Below are 18,763 nucleotides of genomic sequence, written 5' to 3' on the forward strand. Positions count from 1 at the left end.
TACTCCTTGATGCGAACATGTGCCTGGTCTAAGTGTTTCCTAGCCAACATTGTAGCCTGCCATAGCCTATTTTTGATTTGGGAAACAGTTTAATAAATCAGTAGAACGATTTTCCAGGCCTCTAAGACGAGTTTGAGGCCACACAGAACTGATCGCTGCCCAGTAAGTGCCCAGTGTCGAACCATAAGATGCCTTGTACTTCATAGTTAACATAGGTAATCTGCTACTTGTGGTATAGTAGCTTGGCTGCGGAAACCCCTGGATCTTGCAAACTGGTGAAGACTTTTCCATTTATCGTCACAGAGATTCTCGTTGATTGGGGAAGTGCTAAGGAGGCTGCCTTAGCTGCTCTAATGGAAAATCCTCAGCGAGACTGCTCTTGATACTCCGTACGTGAAGTTCGTATAATTTTGGTCTTGGATGGACCTGATTGGAGGGATGATGTAGCAGTACATGTGACCAGTTTGGAAGTCTTAGTAGTGGAATCCCTGCCAGTTTGACGAGCTCTGGAACCCAAATTCTTGTCGGTTAGAAGGCGCTACCAACAGCAGTTGTTGGTAGCTCGTGTGTAGGATCTTTGTAGTATCCGTGGTGTCAAGGCTAGTGGGAGAAACGCATACACGTTTAGGTCCTCCCATGATATTGTCAGAGCATCGACTAATCATGCTTGTGGGTCCGGCGCTGGTGCCACAAAGTTATCTGGTGACAGGAACTTTTGTTGTTGAGTATATGTTACGAAGGCTTGCAACAACTGAATGCACTTGTGTCCTCTCAATGTCAAAGACGTCGTTTGACGACCGAAGGATTAGGCAGATGAATAGGCATGTTTGAAACTGGGTCAGCATAACGCGATGTTGCAAACGTCTTTGGCGCCAGACAAAGTGTAATCGGCAGGTCATGGAATCGATACTAGACTTTTGGATCAGCTACCCAGCGACATGCAGGAGGTCACAGCATTCCACCCTACAGTGGGAAGACAGGTTTCTCTCAATTGCAGCAAGACGTTATCACTTCACGACTGCCACCACACTTAGAAATGACCTGCCAAAATCCAGTGGCGTTAACGGAACTGACTTCATTTTGCTGCCACTAGTTACCACCTGAGTCAATTAACTCAACACTCTAATGAGTGAATAACCTCGGCTGGACTAGTCACTTGGACTATAAAATATACTCACACGCAAAAGAAACGCAAGTCGAGTATGCAATATACATGTTATTTATTTTCAACAGTAAAGACAAGAAATACTAATAGGGCAAGATTGTTGACAAAAATTTGACTGAAGACAGTTTAATGGATTAAAAGGCAGATGACATAATTGTTTTTTTCAAATGTTAAGGGCTTACACAGTTTCGGGTCAATACCCAAAATGTCAGTCAATACCTGGTGTGACCACCATTAGCATTGATCACTGCCACACATCTCCTGTGCATTGTGAAGGCCCTAGGGATCCCCCTGCACACATCCAGAGCAGCTGTACGTATTTCATCGGCAGCTGTAGGGACTGGGCACATATTGTGCAGACGCCTTTGAACCTCATCCCACAAGTGTCCGATGGGGTTCAAATCATGGCGGAGGGCTGGCCACGGTAGAACACGGATGTTGTGTTGTTGCAGAAAGGCCATGGTAACTCTGGCAACATGGGGACGAGTGTTGTCCTGCTGGAAAATGTGTTGTTGATGTTGTGCAAAAAATGGAACAACGTGGGGGCTGATCACTTGGTCGATATACGGCTGAGCAGTGACGCCGTGTCCCCGACCTTGACCAACATTCAGAAAGCACATGGGTCCAAGTCTCTCATTAAGTCCAATCCCTGCCCATATCATGACTCTAGGTCCACCCCATGAATCCCTTTCCACAACGTTTCTGTCAGCGAAACGATCACCTCGCCGCCTCTAAATTCTGACTCTTCCATCTGCATGGGAGACACAAAAGCGACTTTAATCAGAGAAGATGACACGCCTCCACTCACGATGACGCCAATTGTGATGACCCTGTGCCCACTGGAGACGTGCTGGTCGGCGACATCTGAGGTTGTTGGAACGGAGACGTCGGATCACAGTGTCCCGGCTAATGTGTCGATTATGTGTTCCTATGGTCTGTCGAGCACTTTCAATTGCAGTTAGGAACGGATGTCGCTGGTGTTGACGGGTAATCTGCCGATCTTGTCGAGGTTTGGTGACCCTAGGACGACCGCTCCGAGGAAGGTCATCTGTGGTCTGTGTAGCATTGTATCGATGCAGGAGACGGTAAATTGTGGTTATGTTAACGTTGAAATGACGGGCAACATCTTGGACAGACTCTCCAGCTTCCAAACGTCCGATAGCCAGGTTTCTCTGAATTTGCGTTAGGCGTGGCATTGTTGACCAAGGAGTGGTAGGTCCAAGAATCGGCCACAGTTTTATACCCACTACAGTTCGTGACAGTTCGTGCATTTTCGATTTCGCGAGAAATGGGTGTATGATACCCACACATTCATTGAAATGGTGCGTTTTGGCGATTCGTTTTTTATGTTGCGTTTTTACTCGGGGCTTCCAAAATGCAAACAAAAATATTGATAACACCCTCAGGCTTCACTACATGGTAAAACTCGTATCAATTTATGGTTCCGTGTTTGTTTCCTATTTGCTTAAAACCACTTGCGTTTCTTTTGTGTGTGAGTATAGTTACAATATACTGGCGTAAATCATGGTGGGCATCTGATGAACTTGGCAACTAGCTAACAGACGTATCATAGACCCCACAAGAAAGTGTTGTATACTTAAATGTTCATTTACTGACAGTCCAGTCAATGACAACCTGAAAGAGAACAAAGTTTTTCCAAATATGGTGACTATTGAAAGAGAACAAAGTTGTTCCAAATATAGTGATGATGTGTATAATCGCGGAGAAGAGCGAGGATTCCATCTACACTTGCTGTGACGGGGGCTACGGCATGTCACCTGTGCCTGAGCGAGTTCACACTTGTTCATGTGAACAGTGAGATATGCCTGCTGGAGTCTGCCAGGTGGTCTTGCCAGGTATTGGAAATAATTACCTCACCTCCATTCCTCGAATGTCTGTCCGCACAAAGTTAACGTGAGGTGAGGTAAAATTGGGTTTAACGTCGCGTCCAAGATTATTGCACTTATATAGCGACGTGCATGTACGTGTGTGTGTTTGTGTGTTTACTCCTTGATGCGAACATGTGCCTGGTCTAAGTGTTTCCTAGCCAACATTGTAGCCTGCCATAGCCTATTTTTGATTTGGGAAACAGTTTAATAAATCAGTAGAACGATTTTCCAGGCCTCTAAGACGAGTTTGAGGCCACACAGAACTGATCGCTGCCCAGTAAGTGCCCAGTGTCGAACCATAAGATGCCTTGTACTTCATAGTTAACATAGGTAATCTGCTACTTGTGGTATAGTAGCTTGGCTGCGGAAACCCCTGGATCTTGCAAACTGATGAAGACTTTACCATTTATCGTCACAGAGATTCTCGTTGATTGGCGAAGTGCTAAGGAGGCTGCCTTAGCTGCTCTAATGGAAAATCCTCAGCGAGACTGCTCTTGATACTCCGTGCGTGAAGTTCGTATAATTCTGGTCTTGGATGGACCTGATTGGAGGGATGATGTAGCAGTACATGTGACCAGTTTGGAAGTCTTAGTAGTGGAATCCCTGCCAGTTTGACGAGCTCTGGAACCCAAATTCTTGTCGGTTAGAAGGCGCTACCAACAGCAATTGTTGGTAGCTCGTGTGTAGGATCTTTGTAGTATCCGTGGTGTCAAGGCTAGTGGGGGAAACGCATACACGTTTATGTCCTCCCATGATATTGTCAGAGCATCGACTAATCACGCTTGTGGGTCCGGCGCTGGTGCCACAAAGTTATCTGGTGACAGGAACTTTTGTTGTTGAGTATATGTTACGAAGGCTTGCAACAACTGAATGCACTTGTGTCCTCTCAATGTCAAAGACGTCGTTTGACGACCGAAGGATTAGGCAGATGAATAGGCATGTTTGAAACTGGGTCAGCATAACGCGATGTTGCAAACGTCTTTGGCGCCAGACAAAGTGTAATCGGCAGGTCATGGAATCGATACTAGACTTTTGGATCAGCTACCCAGCGACATGCAGGAGGTCACAGCATTCCACCCTACAGTGGGAAGACAGGTTTCTTTCAATTGCACCAAGACGTTATCACTTCAAGACTGCCACCACACTTAGAAATGACCTGCCAAAATCCAGTGGCGTTAACGGAACTGACTTCATTTTGCTGCCACTAGTTACCACCTGAGTCAATTAACTCAACACTCTAATGAGTGAATAACCTCGGCTGGGTTAAATAACGGGAAATAAACACAAAAGGCATTTCCCTGCAACTTGGACTAGTCACTTGGACTATAAAATATACTCACACGCAAAAGAAACGCAAGTCGAGTATGCAATATACATGTTATTTATTTTCAACAGTAAAGACAAGAAATACTAATAGGGCAAGATTGTTGACAAAAATTTGACTGAAGACAGTTTAATGGATTAAAAGGCAGATGACATAATTATTTTTTTCAAATGTTAAGGGCTTACACAGTTTCGGGTCAATACCCAAAATGTCAGTCAATACCTGGTGTGACCACCATTAGCATTGATCACTGCCACACATCTCCTGTGCATTGTGAAGGCCCTAGGGGTCCCCCTGCACACATTCAGAGCAGCTGTGCGTATTTCATCGGCAGTTGTAGGGACTGGGCACATTTTGTGCAGACGCCTTTGAACCTCATCCCACAAGTGTCCGATGGGGTTCAAATCATGGCGGAGGGCTGGCCACGGTAGAACACGGATGTTGTGTTGTTGCAGAAAGGCCATGGTAACTCTGGCAACATGGGGACGAGTGTTGTCCTGCTGGAAAATGTGTTGTTGATGTTGTGCAAAAAATGGAACAACGTGGGGGCTGATCACTTGGTCGATATACCGCTGAGCAGTGACGCCGTGTCCCCGACCTTGACCAACATTCAGAAAGCACATGGGTCCAAGTCTCGCATTAAGTCCAATCCCTGCCCATATCATGACTCTAGGTCCACCCCATGAATCCCTTTCCACAACGTTTCTGTCAGCGAAACGATCACCTCGCCGCCGCCAAATTCTGACTCTTCCGTCTGCATGGGAGACACAAAAGCGACTTTAATCAGAGAAGATGACACGCCTCCACTCACGATGACGCCAATTGTGATGACCCTGTGCCCACTGGAGACGTGCTGGTCGGCGACATCTGAGGTTGTTGGAACGGAGACGTCGGATCACGGTGTCCCGGCTAATGTGTCGATTATGTGTTCCTATGGTCTGTCGAGCACTTTCAATTGCAGTTAGGAACGGATGTCGCTGGTGTTGACGGGTAATCTGCCGATCTTGTCGAGGTTTGGTGACCCTAGGACGACCGCTCCGAGGAAGGTCATCTGTGGTCTGTGTAGCATTGTATCGATGCAGGAGACGGTAAATTGTGGTTATGTTAACGTTGAAATGACGGGCAACATCTTGGACAGACTCTCCAGCTTCCAAACGTCCGATAGCCTGGTTTCTCTGAATTTGCGTTAGGCGTGGCATTGTTGACCAAGGAGTGGTAGGTCCAAGAATCGGCCACAGTTTTATACCCACTACAGTTCGTGACAGTTCGTGCATTTTCGATTTCGCGAGAAATGGGTGTATGATACCCACACATTCATTGAAATGGTGCGTTTTGGCGATTCGTTTTTTATGTTGCGTTTTTACTCGGGGCTTCCAAAATGCAAACAAAAGTATTGATAACACCCTCAGGCTTCACTACATGGTAAAACTCGTATCAGTTTATGGTTCCGTGTTTGTTACCTATTTGCTTAAAACCACTTGCGTTTCTTTTGTGTGTGAGTATAGTTACAATATACTGGCGTAAATCATGGTGGGCATCTGATGAACTTGGCAACTAGCTAACAGACGTATCATAGACCCCACAAGAAAGTGTTGTATACTTAAATGTTCATTTACTGACAGTCCAGTCAATGACAACCTGAAAGAGAACAAAGTTTTTCCAAATATGGTGACTATTGAAAGAGAACAAAGTTGTTCCAAATATAGTGATGATGTGTATAATCGCGGAGAAGAGCGAGGATTCCATCTACACTTGCTGTGACGGGGGCTACGGCATGTCACCTGTGCCTGAGCGAGTTCACACTTGTTCATGTGAACAGTGAGATATGCCTGCTGGAGTCTGCCAGGTGGTCTTGCCAGGTATTGGAAATAATTACCTCACCTCCATTCCTCGAATGTCTGTCCGCACAAAGTTAACGTGAGGTGAGGTAAAATTTTGTTTAACGTCGCGTCCAAGATTATTGCACTTATATAGCGACGTGCATGTACGTGTGTGTGTTTGTGTGTTTACTCCTTGATGCGAACATGTGCCTGGTCTAAGTGTTTCCTAGCCAACATTGTAGCCTGCCATAGCCTATTTTTGATTTGGGAAACAGTTTAATAAATCAGTAGAACGATTTTCCAGGCCTCTAAGACGAGTTTGAGGCCACACAGAACTGATCGCTGCCCAGTAAGTGCCCAGTGTCGAACCATAAGATGCCTTGTACTTCATAGTTAACATAGGTAATCTGCTACTTGTGGTATAGTAGCTTGGCTGCGGAACCCCTGGATCTTGCAAACTGGTGAAGACTTTTCCATTTATCGTCACAGAGATTCTTGTTGATTGGCGAAGTGCTAAGGAGGCTGCCTTAGCTGCTCTAATGGAAAATCCTCAGCGAGACTGCTCTTGATACTCCGTACGTGAAGTTCGTATAATTTTGGTCTTGGATGGACCTGATTGGAGGGATGATGTAGCAGTACATGTGACCAGTTTGGAAGTCTTAGTAGTGGAATCCCTGCCAGTTTGACGAGCTCTGGAACCCAAATTCTTGTCGGTTAGAAGGCGCTACCAACAGCAGTTGTTGGTAGCTCGTGTGTAGGATCTTTGTAGTATCCGTGGTGTCAAGGCTAGTGGGAGAAACGCATACACGTTTAGGTCCTCCCTTGATATTGTCAGAGCATCGACTAATCACGCTTGTGGGTCCGGCGCTGGTGCCACAAAGTTATCTGGTGACAGGAACTTTTGTTGTTGAGTATATGTTACGAAGGCTTGCAACAACTGAATGCACTTGTGTCCTCTCAATGTCAAAGACGTCGTTTGACGACCGAAGGATTAGGCAGATGAATAGGCATGTTTGAAACTGGGTCAGCATAACGCGATGTTGCAAACGTCTTTGGCGCCAGACAAAGTGTAATCGGCAGGTCATGGAATCGATACTAGACTTTTGGATCAGCTACCCAGCGACATGCAGGAGGTCACAGCATTCCACCCTACAGTGGGAAGACAGGTTTCTCTCAATTGCAGCAAGACGTTATCACTTCAAGACTGCCACCACACTTAGAAATGACCTGCCAAAATCCAGTGGCGTTAACGGAACTGACTTCATTTTGCTGCCACTAGTTACCACCTGAGTCAATTAACTCAACACTCTAATGAGTGAATAACCTCGGCTGGGTTAAATAACGGGAAATAAACACAAAAGGCATTTCCCTGCAACTTGGACTAGTCACTTGGACTATAAAATATACTCACACGCAAAAGAAACGCAAGTCGAGTATGCAATATACATGTTATTTATTTTCAACAGTAAAGACAAGAAATACTAATAGGGCAAGATTGTTGACAAAAATTTGACTGAAGACAGTTTAATGGATTAAAAGGCAGATGACATAATTATTTTTTTCAAATGTTAAGGGCTTACACAGTTTCGGGTCAATACCCAAAATGTCAGTCAATACCTGGTGTGACCACCATTAGCATTGATCACTGCCACACATCTCCTGTGCATTGTGAAGGCCCTAGGGGTCCCCCTGCACACATTCAGAGCAGCTGTGCGTATTTCATCGGCAGTTGTAGGGACTGGGCACATTTTGTGCAGACGCCTTTGAACCTCATCCCACAAGTGTCCGATGGGGTTCAAATCATGGCGGAGGGCTGGCCACGGTAGAACACGGATGTTGTGTTGTTGCAGAAAGGCCATGGTAACTCTGGCAACATGGGGACGAGTGTTGTCCTGCTGGAAAATGTGTTGTTGATGTTGTGCAAAAAATGGAACAACGTGGGGGCTGATCACTTGGTCGATATACCGCTGAGCAGTGACGCCGTGTCCCCGACCTTGACCAACATTCAGAAAGCACATGGGTCCAAGTCTCGCATTAAGTCCAATCCCTGCCCATATCATGACTCTAGGTCCACCCCATGAATCCCTTTCCACAACGTTTCTGTCAGCGAAACGATCACCTCGCCGCCGCCAAATTCTGACTCTTCCGTCTGCATGGGAGACACAAAAGCGACTTTAATCAGAGAAGATGACACGCCTCCACTCACGATGACGCCAATTGTGATGACCCTGTGCCCACTGGAGACGTGCTGGTCGGCGACATCTGAGGTTGTTGGAACGGAGACGTCGGATCACGGTGTCCCGGCTAATGTGTCGATTATGTGTTCCTATGGTCTGTCGAGCACTTTCAATTGCAGTTAGGAACGGATGTCGCTGGTGTTGACGGGTAATCTGCCGATCTTGTCGAGGTTTGGTGACCCTAGGACGACCGCTCCGAGGAAGGTCATCTGTGGTCTGTGTAGCATTGTATCGATGCAGGAGACGGTAAATTGTGGTTATGTTAACGTTGAAATGACGGGCAACATCTTGGACAGACTCTCCAGCTTCCAAACGTCCGATAGCCTGGTTTCTCTGAATTTGCGTTAGGCGTGGCATTGTTGACCAAGGAGTGGTAGGTCCAAGAATCGGCCACAGTTTTATACCCACTACAGTTCGTGACAGTTCGTGCATTTTCGATTTCGCGAGAAATGGGTGTATGATACCCACACATTCATTGAAATGGTGCGTTTTGGCGATTCGTTTTTTATGTTGCGTTTTTACTCGGGGCTTCCAAAATGCAAACAAAAGTATTGATAACACCCTCAGGCTTCACTACATGGTAAAACTCGTATCAGTTTATGGTTCCGTGTTTGTTACCTATTTGCTTAAAACCACTTGCGTTTCTTTTGTGTGTGAGTATAGTTACAATATACTGGCGTAAATCATGGTGGGCATCTGATGAACTTGGCAACTAGCTAACAGACGTATCATAGACCCCACAAGAAAGTGTTGTATACTTAAATGTTCATTTACTGACAGTCCAGTCAATGACAACCTGAAAGAGAACAAAGTTTTTCCAAATATGGTGACTATTGAAAGAGAACAAAGTTGTTCCAAATATAGTGATGATGTGTATAATCGCGGAGAAGAGCGAGGATTCCATCTACACTTGCTGTGACGGGGGCTACGGCATGTCACCTGTGCCTGAGCGAGTTCACACTTGTTCATGTGAACAGTGAGATATGCCTGCTGGAGTCTGCCAGGTGGTCTTGCCAGGTATTGGAAATAATTACCTCACCTCCATTCCTCGAATGTCTGTCCGCACAAAGTTAACGTGAGGTGAGGTAAAATTTTGTTTAACGTCGCGTCCAAGATTATTGCACTTATATAGCGACGTGCATGTACGTGTGTGTGTTTGTGTGTTTACTCCTTGATGCGAACATGTGCCTGGTCTAAGTGTTTCCTAGCCAACATTGTAGCCTGCCATAGCCTATTTTTGATTTGGGAAACAGTTTAATAAATCAGTAGAACGATTTTCCAGGCCTCTAAGACGAGTTTGAGGCCACACAGAACTGATCGCTGCCCAGTAAGTGCCCAGTGTCGAACCATAAGATGCCTTGTACTTCATAGTTAACATAGGTAATCTGCTACTTGTGGTATAGTAGCTTGGCTGCGGAACCCCTGGATCTTGCAAACTGGTGAAGACTTTTCCATTTATCGTCACAGAGATTCTTGTTGATTGGCGAAGTGCTAAGGAGGCTGCCTTAGCTGCTCTAATGGAAAATCCTCAGCGAGACTGCTCTTGATACTCCGTACGTGAAGTTCGTATAATTTTGGTCTTGGATGGACCTGATTGGAGGGATGATGTAGCAGTACATGTGACCAGTTTGGAAGTCTTAGTAGTGGAATCCCTGCCAGTTTGACGAGCTCTGGAACCCAAATTCTTGTCGGTTAGAAGGCGCTACCAACAGCAGTTGTTGGTAGCTCGTGTGTAGGATCTTTGTAGTATCCGTGGTGTCAAGGCTAGTGGGAGAAACGCATACACGTTTAGGTCCTCCCTTGATATTGTCAGAGCATCGACTAATCACGCTTGTGGGTCCGGCGCTGGTGCCACAAAGTTATCTGGTGACAGGAACTTTTGTTGTTGAGTATATGTTACGAAGGCTTGCAACAACTGAATGCACTTGTGTCCTCTCAATGTCAAAGACGTCGTTTGACGACCGAAGGATTAGGCAGATGAATAGGCATGTTTGAAACTGGGTCAGCATAACGCGATGTTGCAAACGTCTTTGGCGCCAGACAAAGTGTAATCGGCAGGTCATGGAATCGATACTAGACTTTTGGATCAGCTACCCAGCGACATGCAGGAGGTCACAGCATTCCACCCTACAGTGGGAAGACAGGTTTCTCTCAATTGCAGCAAGACGTTATCACTTCAAGACTGCCACCACACTTAGAAATGACCTGCCAAAATCCAGTGGCGTTAACGGAACTGACTTCATTTTGCTGCCACTAGTTACCACCTGAGTCAATTAACTCAACACTCTAATGAGTGAATAACCTCGGCTGGGTTAAATAACGGGAAATAAACACAAAAGGCATTTCCCTGCAACTTGGACTAGTCACTTGGACTATAAAATATACTCACACGCAAAAGAAACGCAAGTCGAGTATGCAATATACATGTTATTTATTTTCAACAGTAAAGACAAGAAATACTAATAGGGCAAGATTGTTGACAAAAATTTGACTGAAGACAGTTTAATGGATTAAAAGGCAGATGACATAATTGTTTTTTTCAAATGTTAAGGGCTTACACAGTTTCGGGTCAATACCCAAAATGTCAGTCAATACCTGGTGTGACCACCATTAGCATTGATCACTGCCACACATCTCCTGTGCATTGTGAAGGCCCTAGGGATCCCCCTGCACACATCCAGAGCAGCTGTGCGTATTTCATCGGCAGTTGTAGGGACTGGGCACATTTTGTGCAGACGCCTTTGAACCTCATCCCACAAGTGTCCGATGGGGTTCAAATCATGGCGGAGGGCTGGCCACGGTAGCACACGGATGTTGTGTTGTTGCAGAAAGGCCATGGTAACTCTGGCAACATGGGGACGAGTGTTGTCCTGCTGGAAAATGTGTTGTTGATGTTGTGCAAAAAATGGAACAACGTGGGGGCTGATCACTTGGTCGATATACCGCTGAGCAGTGACGCCGTGTCCCCGACCTTGACCAACATTCAGAAAGCACATGGGTCCAAGTCTCGCATTAAGTCCAATCCCTGCCCATATCATGACTCTAGGTCCACCCCATGAATCCCTTTCCACAACGTTTCTGTCAGCGAAACGATCACCTCGCCGCCGCCAAATTCTGACTCTTCCGTCTGCATGGGAGACACAAAAGCGACTTTAATCAGAGAAGATGACACGCCTCCACTCACGATGACGCCAATTGTGATGACCCTGTGCCCACTGGAGACGTGCTGGTCGGCGACATCTGAGGTTGTTGGAACGGAGACGTTGGATCACAGTGTCCCGGCTAATGTGTCGATTATGTGTTCCTATGGTCTGTCGAGCACTTTCAATTGCAGTTAGGAACGGATGTCGCTGGTGTTGACGGGTAATCTGCCGATCTTGTCGAGGTTTGGTGACCCTAGGACGACCGCTCCGAGGAAGGTCATCTGTGGTCTGTGTAGCATTGTATCGATGCAGGAGACGGTAAATTGTGGTTATGTTAACGTTGAAATGACGGGCAACATCTTGGACAGACTCTCCAGCTTCCAAACGTCCGATAGCCTGGTTTCTCTGAATTTGCGTTAGGCGTGGCATTGTTGACCAAGGAGTGGTAGGTCCAAGAATCGGCCACAGTTTTATACCCACTACAGTTCGTGACAGTTCGTGCATTTTCGATTTCGCGAGAAATGGGTGTATGATACCCACACATTCATTGAAATGGTGCGTTTTGGCGATTCGTTTTTTATGTTGCGTTTTTACTCGGGGCTTCCAAAATGCAAACAAAAATATTGATAACACCCTCAGGCTTCACTACATGGTAAAACTCGTATCAATTTATGGTTCCGTGTTTGTTACCTATTTGCTTAAAACCACTTGCGTTTCTTTTGTGTGTGAGTATAGTTACAATATACTGGCGTAAATCATGGTGGGCATCTGATGAACTTGGCAACTAGCTAACAGACGTATCATAGACCCCACAAGAAAGTGTTGTATACTTAAATGTTCATTTACTGACAGTCCAGTCAATGACAACCTGAAAGAGTTTCAAATATGGTGACTATTGAAAGAGAACAAAGTTGTTCCAAATATAGTGATGATGTGTATAATCGCGGAGAAGAGCGAGGATTCCATCTACATTTGCTGTGACGGGGGCTACGGCATGTCACCTGTGCCTGAGCGAGTTCACACTTGTTCATGTGAACAGTGAGATATGCCTGCTGGAGTCTGCCAGGTGGTCTTGCCAGGTATTGGAAATAATTACCTCACCTCCATTCCTCGAATGTCTGTCCGCACAAAGTTAACGTGAGGTGAGGTAAAATTGGGTTTAACGTCGCGTCCAAGATTATTGCACTTATATAGCGACGTGCATGTACGTGTGTGTGTTTGTGTGTTTACTCCTTGATGCGAACATGTGCCTGGTCTAAGTGTTTCCTAGCCAACATTGTAGCCTGCCATAGCCTATTTTTGATTTGGGAAACAGTTTAATAAATCAGTAGAACGATTTTCCAGGCCTCTAAGACGAGTTTGAGGCCACACAGAACTGATCGCTGCCCAGTAAGTGCCCAGTGTCGAACCATAAGATGCCTTGTACTTCATAGTTAACATAGGTAATCTGCTACTTGTGGTATAGTAGCTTGGCTGCGGAAACCCCTGGATCTTGCAAACTGGTGAAGACTTTTCCATTTATCGTCACAGAGATTCTTGTTGATTGGCGAAGTGCTAAGAAGGCTGCCTTAGCTGCTCTAATGGAAAATCCTCAGCGAGACTGCTCTTGATACTCCGTACGTGAAGTTCGTAAAATTCTGGTCTTGGATGGACCTGATTGGAGGGATGATGTAGCAGTACATGTGACCAGTTTGGAAGTCTTAGTAGTGGAATCCCTGCCAGTTTGACGAGCTCTGGAACCCAAATTCTTGTCGGTTAGAAGGCGCTACCAACAACTGCTGTTGGTAGCGCGAGATAATCCTCGTGTGTAGGATCTTTGTAGTATCCGTGGTGTCAAGGCTAGTGGGAGAAACGCATACACGTTTAGGTCCTCCCTTGATATTGTCAGAGCATCGACTAATCACGCTTGTGGGTCCGGCGCTGGTGCCACAAAGTTATCTGGTGCAAATAGGGTTACTTGGAGACAAACTTTTCTTTTATTGCCAGTTGGAATGCTTCGGCCTTAGCTTACATTCTGTTGGTGATTGTGTGGCTGGTCTCGATAAGGTGTCTGCTAATCCATTTGCCGCTCCCCGTATGTCTTGCCTTTATCGCTAAGTTGAGCTTGTCTACCAAAGGTGAAAAGTCAACTGTAGGAGGGTCTCTGATTACATCGTGTCTTAAGGTGTATAGTGTATGCCACAGTTGAAATGAGTGTCCCGATCGTCAGACGTTCGTTTCTTGACTGTGGGGTCCAATGAAATATTATCCGGATTACAGCCTCGTATTCCAGATAATTGATGTGGTAGAGCTGTATGCTTCTGACCATAGGTCTGATGTTACTTCCAAGTTGAAGTGAGCTCCCTGGCCTTGAGGTGAGGTATCCATGAACAGCAGGGTTAGAAATTGGCACTAGTCCTACAGTCCCCGCCAAACCGCCCAATAGTAGAGGTATCATAAGGACTAGTAGAATTTTGCCATTTTAAAGGTTTTGCTATATGCTATCATTATAAGGACTAAAGTACTGTTTTGCTGGATTTAATAAACGACACAAAGCATTACGTAGATGTAAATACGAAATAAAAAACAATAAGTCCCAAGCACGAGAATCTGATGGCACACAAGTTCAGTAGCGTGTATGGCCACCATGTGCGTTGACAACTGCCACACAACGCCTCCGCATGGACCTTGTGATGCTTGTGAACACATGATTGGGAAGACGACGCCATTGTTGCTGCAAAATGGTGCCAAGATCTTGCAAATTCTGTGGTTGGTTCTGGAGAGTGCGCAGACTTCTGCCAAGAGCATCCCAGACGTGTTCGATGGGATTGAGGTCGGCCAGTCCATGACGTTGACTCCCGCATTCTGAAGGAAATTCCTTGTCAAAATTGCTGTGTGGGGTCTGGCATTGTCGTGTTGGAAAATCAAACCGGGTCATGTGCTGCCATAATAGGCAGAAGTTCTGGTGCCAGTACCTGGTCGCGGTAAGCAGCACCGTTGAGGTTGCCACGGATGACAAGAAGCCTGGAACGTGCATTGCCACAGAAAGCACCCCACACCATGACACTTCCGCCTCCAAATCTGTCAACTTCCTGTACACTACACTGGGCGTAACGTTCATAACGGCACCGCCACACCCTCGCCCTACCATCAGCAAATCGGAGATTAAATCGGGATTCATCACTGAAGACGACTTGATTCCAATTCCTCTGAGTCCATCGTTAGTGTCGCTGTGCCCACAATTGACGTTGACGTCTGTGTAATTGAGTCAGAATCGGCCCGCAGTAAGGCCGTCGTGCTTGAAGGTGAGCAGTTCTCAGACGGTTTCGAACAGTTTGCGCACTCAGGGAGTGAGTGAGTGAGTTGGATTTAACGCCGCTTTTAACAGTATTCCAGTTATATCACGGCGTGTCAGCTTAATGTGGGAGGAAAGCCCGAAGTGATGCAGGTCTCAGACGTTTACCGCTTCGGTGAAACACACGAGCACAGGTATGGTGCTGACAAACCTAGAAACATAATCGGGGCGAACCGGGATTCAAACCCACAATCATAGGTTTCTGGCGTGCCCAAGGGACGCAACTCTGCACAGCGAATCGCGACGCCTTAGACGACTGGGCCACCCGTGCCCCCTTGCGCACTCAGTCTACCCTTAAACAGTTCATTTCTGGTTGATGTAGCCGTCAAAAATCGGTTACAGAGGTAATCCTCTGCATGTGACGTCACACGTGGTCGACCTGGCCGAGGGCGATCAGCGGTGGTACCCGTTTACTGTAGACGCGTCTGTAAATCATAAACAGTCCGTCGAATACAACCCATCGTCCTTGCGACTTCAGCTACGGACGTTCCCGTCTGCAACATGCCGATGGCACGTTCACGTTGCACATTTGAAAGGCGTGGCATGACAAATGGCCGTAAAGACTTTTTTTTTTTTTTTTTGTTAATGACTGCTAACAAGTATGGCTGAAAACACGTGCGGTATTATGGCCACGTGACCAGTTGCACGTGAAAAACCACTTTTGCCACTATAGTGCTGTGCACATGATTTTGATCGAATCACCTGCACAAAAACGTGTGTTATCTGAAGACAATACGTGGCCATTACTGTTTAAATACACAATAAGGGCCCACAATGATAACTGGTCAAAATGTTAAATTTTTAGGATTGTGAAGTTTTTAATTTGGTTCAGTATAATAATAGCATGTAAGTTGTTGTTTGAGAAGGGAATATGTTACTTTTACGTTCTGATATTTTAACGATGATTGACTATCCCACATTGCAACACACAAATCACTAACCACTGACAAATCACATGCACGTGGGTTTCAAGCACCTGTCGTCAAGATGTCATGGACATTCACCTTGATCTACTAACACCTGGTTATGCTCAGTTTCACAAAAGTCTGTATTGTTCATATTTTTACACACTTTTACGTGTAAAAAGACATAAAAACCTTTGATACGCTGTATTTGTGCCAAGGCCCAATTAGTACTAATTGAGTTGTTAGAATATTTATATATTTTGTATATAAACTGCATTTATTTAAAATCTGAGATCGAAAAAACAGGGTTTTTTTCATTTCCGTGAGTACTTTAGCGGACTGAAACTGTTAGTTTCTACCGCTGAAAGGTGGTTGTTGTATTCCGGCTTGTGTAAACAAGTTCCTGCGCAAACAATCGATTCCACTGTCCATAACAAGAGGTGTTTCCTCAATGTGTTCTGGTACTAGGATGTTAGTCTCATTAGACATGATCCTAAAGAATGGAGATCCTGGAATTGTTGTAAGTCGGACTTCTGATAATTAATTAACCAACGTAGTTATGTTAATAATTTCCTGGTTAATATTGTAGTCCGGGTTTGTATCCCTTCATCCAGGTACAATGTATTACGGATTCCTGTGTGACGAACAGCAATTGGTTTAGTCACTCGTGTACATAGTCATGGGTTGAATTAATTCCAGAGGGTAGTGTACCGCCAGTGACAAGAAGGGTGGTTCTCCTTCCAGTTGTGTTAGTCCAAGCTGTCGTCTGTTGACTGGTGACGGTTGGAATGGGGTAGCGGAGAGGTCGTCCTAAGTGTAATAGCTATTACCATACGAAGGACGTTGAACTTTCGAGTTGTTGATGTGGAGATGAGTTGGCCTGCTGATCGACGTTCAAGTACAAATTACAAAAAAATTGTGTAATAAAGCGATGGTTAAAAATCTTGACGGTCATTCGTGTCATCTAGTATCTCATAGAAAAACGATGCTGAAGATGTAGTTTATCGGTTGGCTGATCGTACGAAGCAGGGTAATCAGGACAACGTTGAAGAGCGGTAGTAGCAAACACCTAGCCTTGAATGGACGTGGCTAACATTAGGATCATATACCGAAAAAAAAATTGTCGATGTTCACCAACTCGTGTTGTGAATAAGTGAGGGATGACTTGTCCTGCCAGGTTGATTGGTGACGTGTATGTAGCAGGGCGTGGAGTCATCCCACAGATGACATTCTTACCTTGTCAGGTTGCTGACGGGGTTAACCTCTTTGGTCATGTGGACATTTGAGCAAAATAAGCCTCAGTACCCTACTATGGGGCCCGAGACGTGCCATCTGTTGACGGGGGAGTATACAACATTGTGACAATGCATTCACCATCACTCAGGGTCTCCACTCACACATTCAAACAAAACCATTTGATATATATACACACAGCCAACTGACAAAAGCTGACGTGTAATAACTATTTTTAACTCTAATCAGAACATTTGTTGCAACTTTCTACACAACCACATGGACTTTAGGTTTGACTTAGTTGACAAACATCAGATACTTTAGATACTTAAATACATTTTTCAACATTATCATTTTTAACAAGATACATAAAAATGACATTAATTTCTAAGAAACAACAAACTTAATGAACATGTAAAAGAACTAATAAACCTAAACATAATTTAGTGTTTAAGTATTTAATTGACCTGTTCATTAAGTATGTTGTTTGTCCAACAGCGTGTTACTGACAACTTGATTGCATCTATGGGTCGTTGGTGTCAAGCGGTGATTGATGCACGTGGTCGGCACAACCGATACTGACATTTTCTGTACCCGTGACATTAACTGTATCGTGTACGTGTCTGTCTAGGTGACACGATTAATGTTTTGAACATTGTGTACATTGATCTTCAAACAGTGTTTCAATTATGGTTTCTGTGTCCTATTTTGAAACAATCGCATTATATTACATTTTGAAAGTCAGTGTCAAGTTTCTTTTTTTTGAAGAGTATATATTACAAAAGTTATTTCTGGGATAATATCTTCTCAGTAAAGTACATGGTCGTACTTTATGGGGTTGAGTTACCCTCTGGTGACGGCTTGACTTCCCAAGCTGAGTATAGGGCCGTAGTCCAACACGATGAACTGGCCATTTAAAAGCAGGACTATAGAAGGCAGGGAGCGGGCGGGAATGCAGCAGTCAAACGAGACGGAAAGCGATCCTCCTCTACGGATAGCCACTAACATATTTTGTTAAGCAAGAAAACGAAGGTACAACCACAGGGGATAACACAATTGTTTGGGTTTCAAAGCGGAGGAAAAAACAACATGCACGAAAACCGTAAACAACGCCTTGAACCGACGAACAGTCGCCTTTATCGAACACTAAGCTGAGTAAGTTGAGATCCAATTCTGGCAAGGTGGTACACATTAGACATCGTTAATAATACCACTCTCTCTTCGTGGTAATGGTAAACTTAGTAGTGAGGTCGTGCATTTAAATTTTAAGTATAAAAAAAACAAACAAAAATTCTTTTTTTCAAGAATAACGTATGAACACCATAGCGATAGAGTTGAGAGGTTGCTGGATATGTCAGGTGATGAGGTTGCTCGGGTCGTGTCACACGGGATTTTAGTGGTGCGTGAACCATGATCACAGTGGTGATTTGGTGATGTGTGGGATTTGTTTGGCTGAGTGGTGTTTTTGAAGTTGGAAACTGCTCTAGGACATTTCCACACCAAGATCGAAGAATTAGAGGAAATGCATAGTGTGAGATAGGATAAGTTTAAAAATTCATTATTCCTGGGCCTTGTATCTGAAAGGCTTCTTTTAAAGATTTTGAGAATGATTAATTTGAAAAATATAAAAAAATGGAAATTTTGATTTGAATGCTAAAACATATCCATGTTTCCGACTCCAAGACCTTGTGGTTATGTGGAAGAGTTAGAAAC

The sequence above is a fragment of the Haliotis cracherodii genome, unplaced genomic scaffold (genome assembly GCF_022045235.1).
Source record: "Haliotis cracherodii isolate W230 unplaced genomic scaffold, xgHalCrac1.p SCAF_2, whole genome shotgun sequence".
NCBI lineage: Eukaryota > Metazoa > Mollusca > Gastropoda > Lepetellida > Haliotidae > Haliotis > Haliotis cracherodii.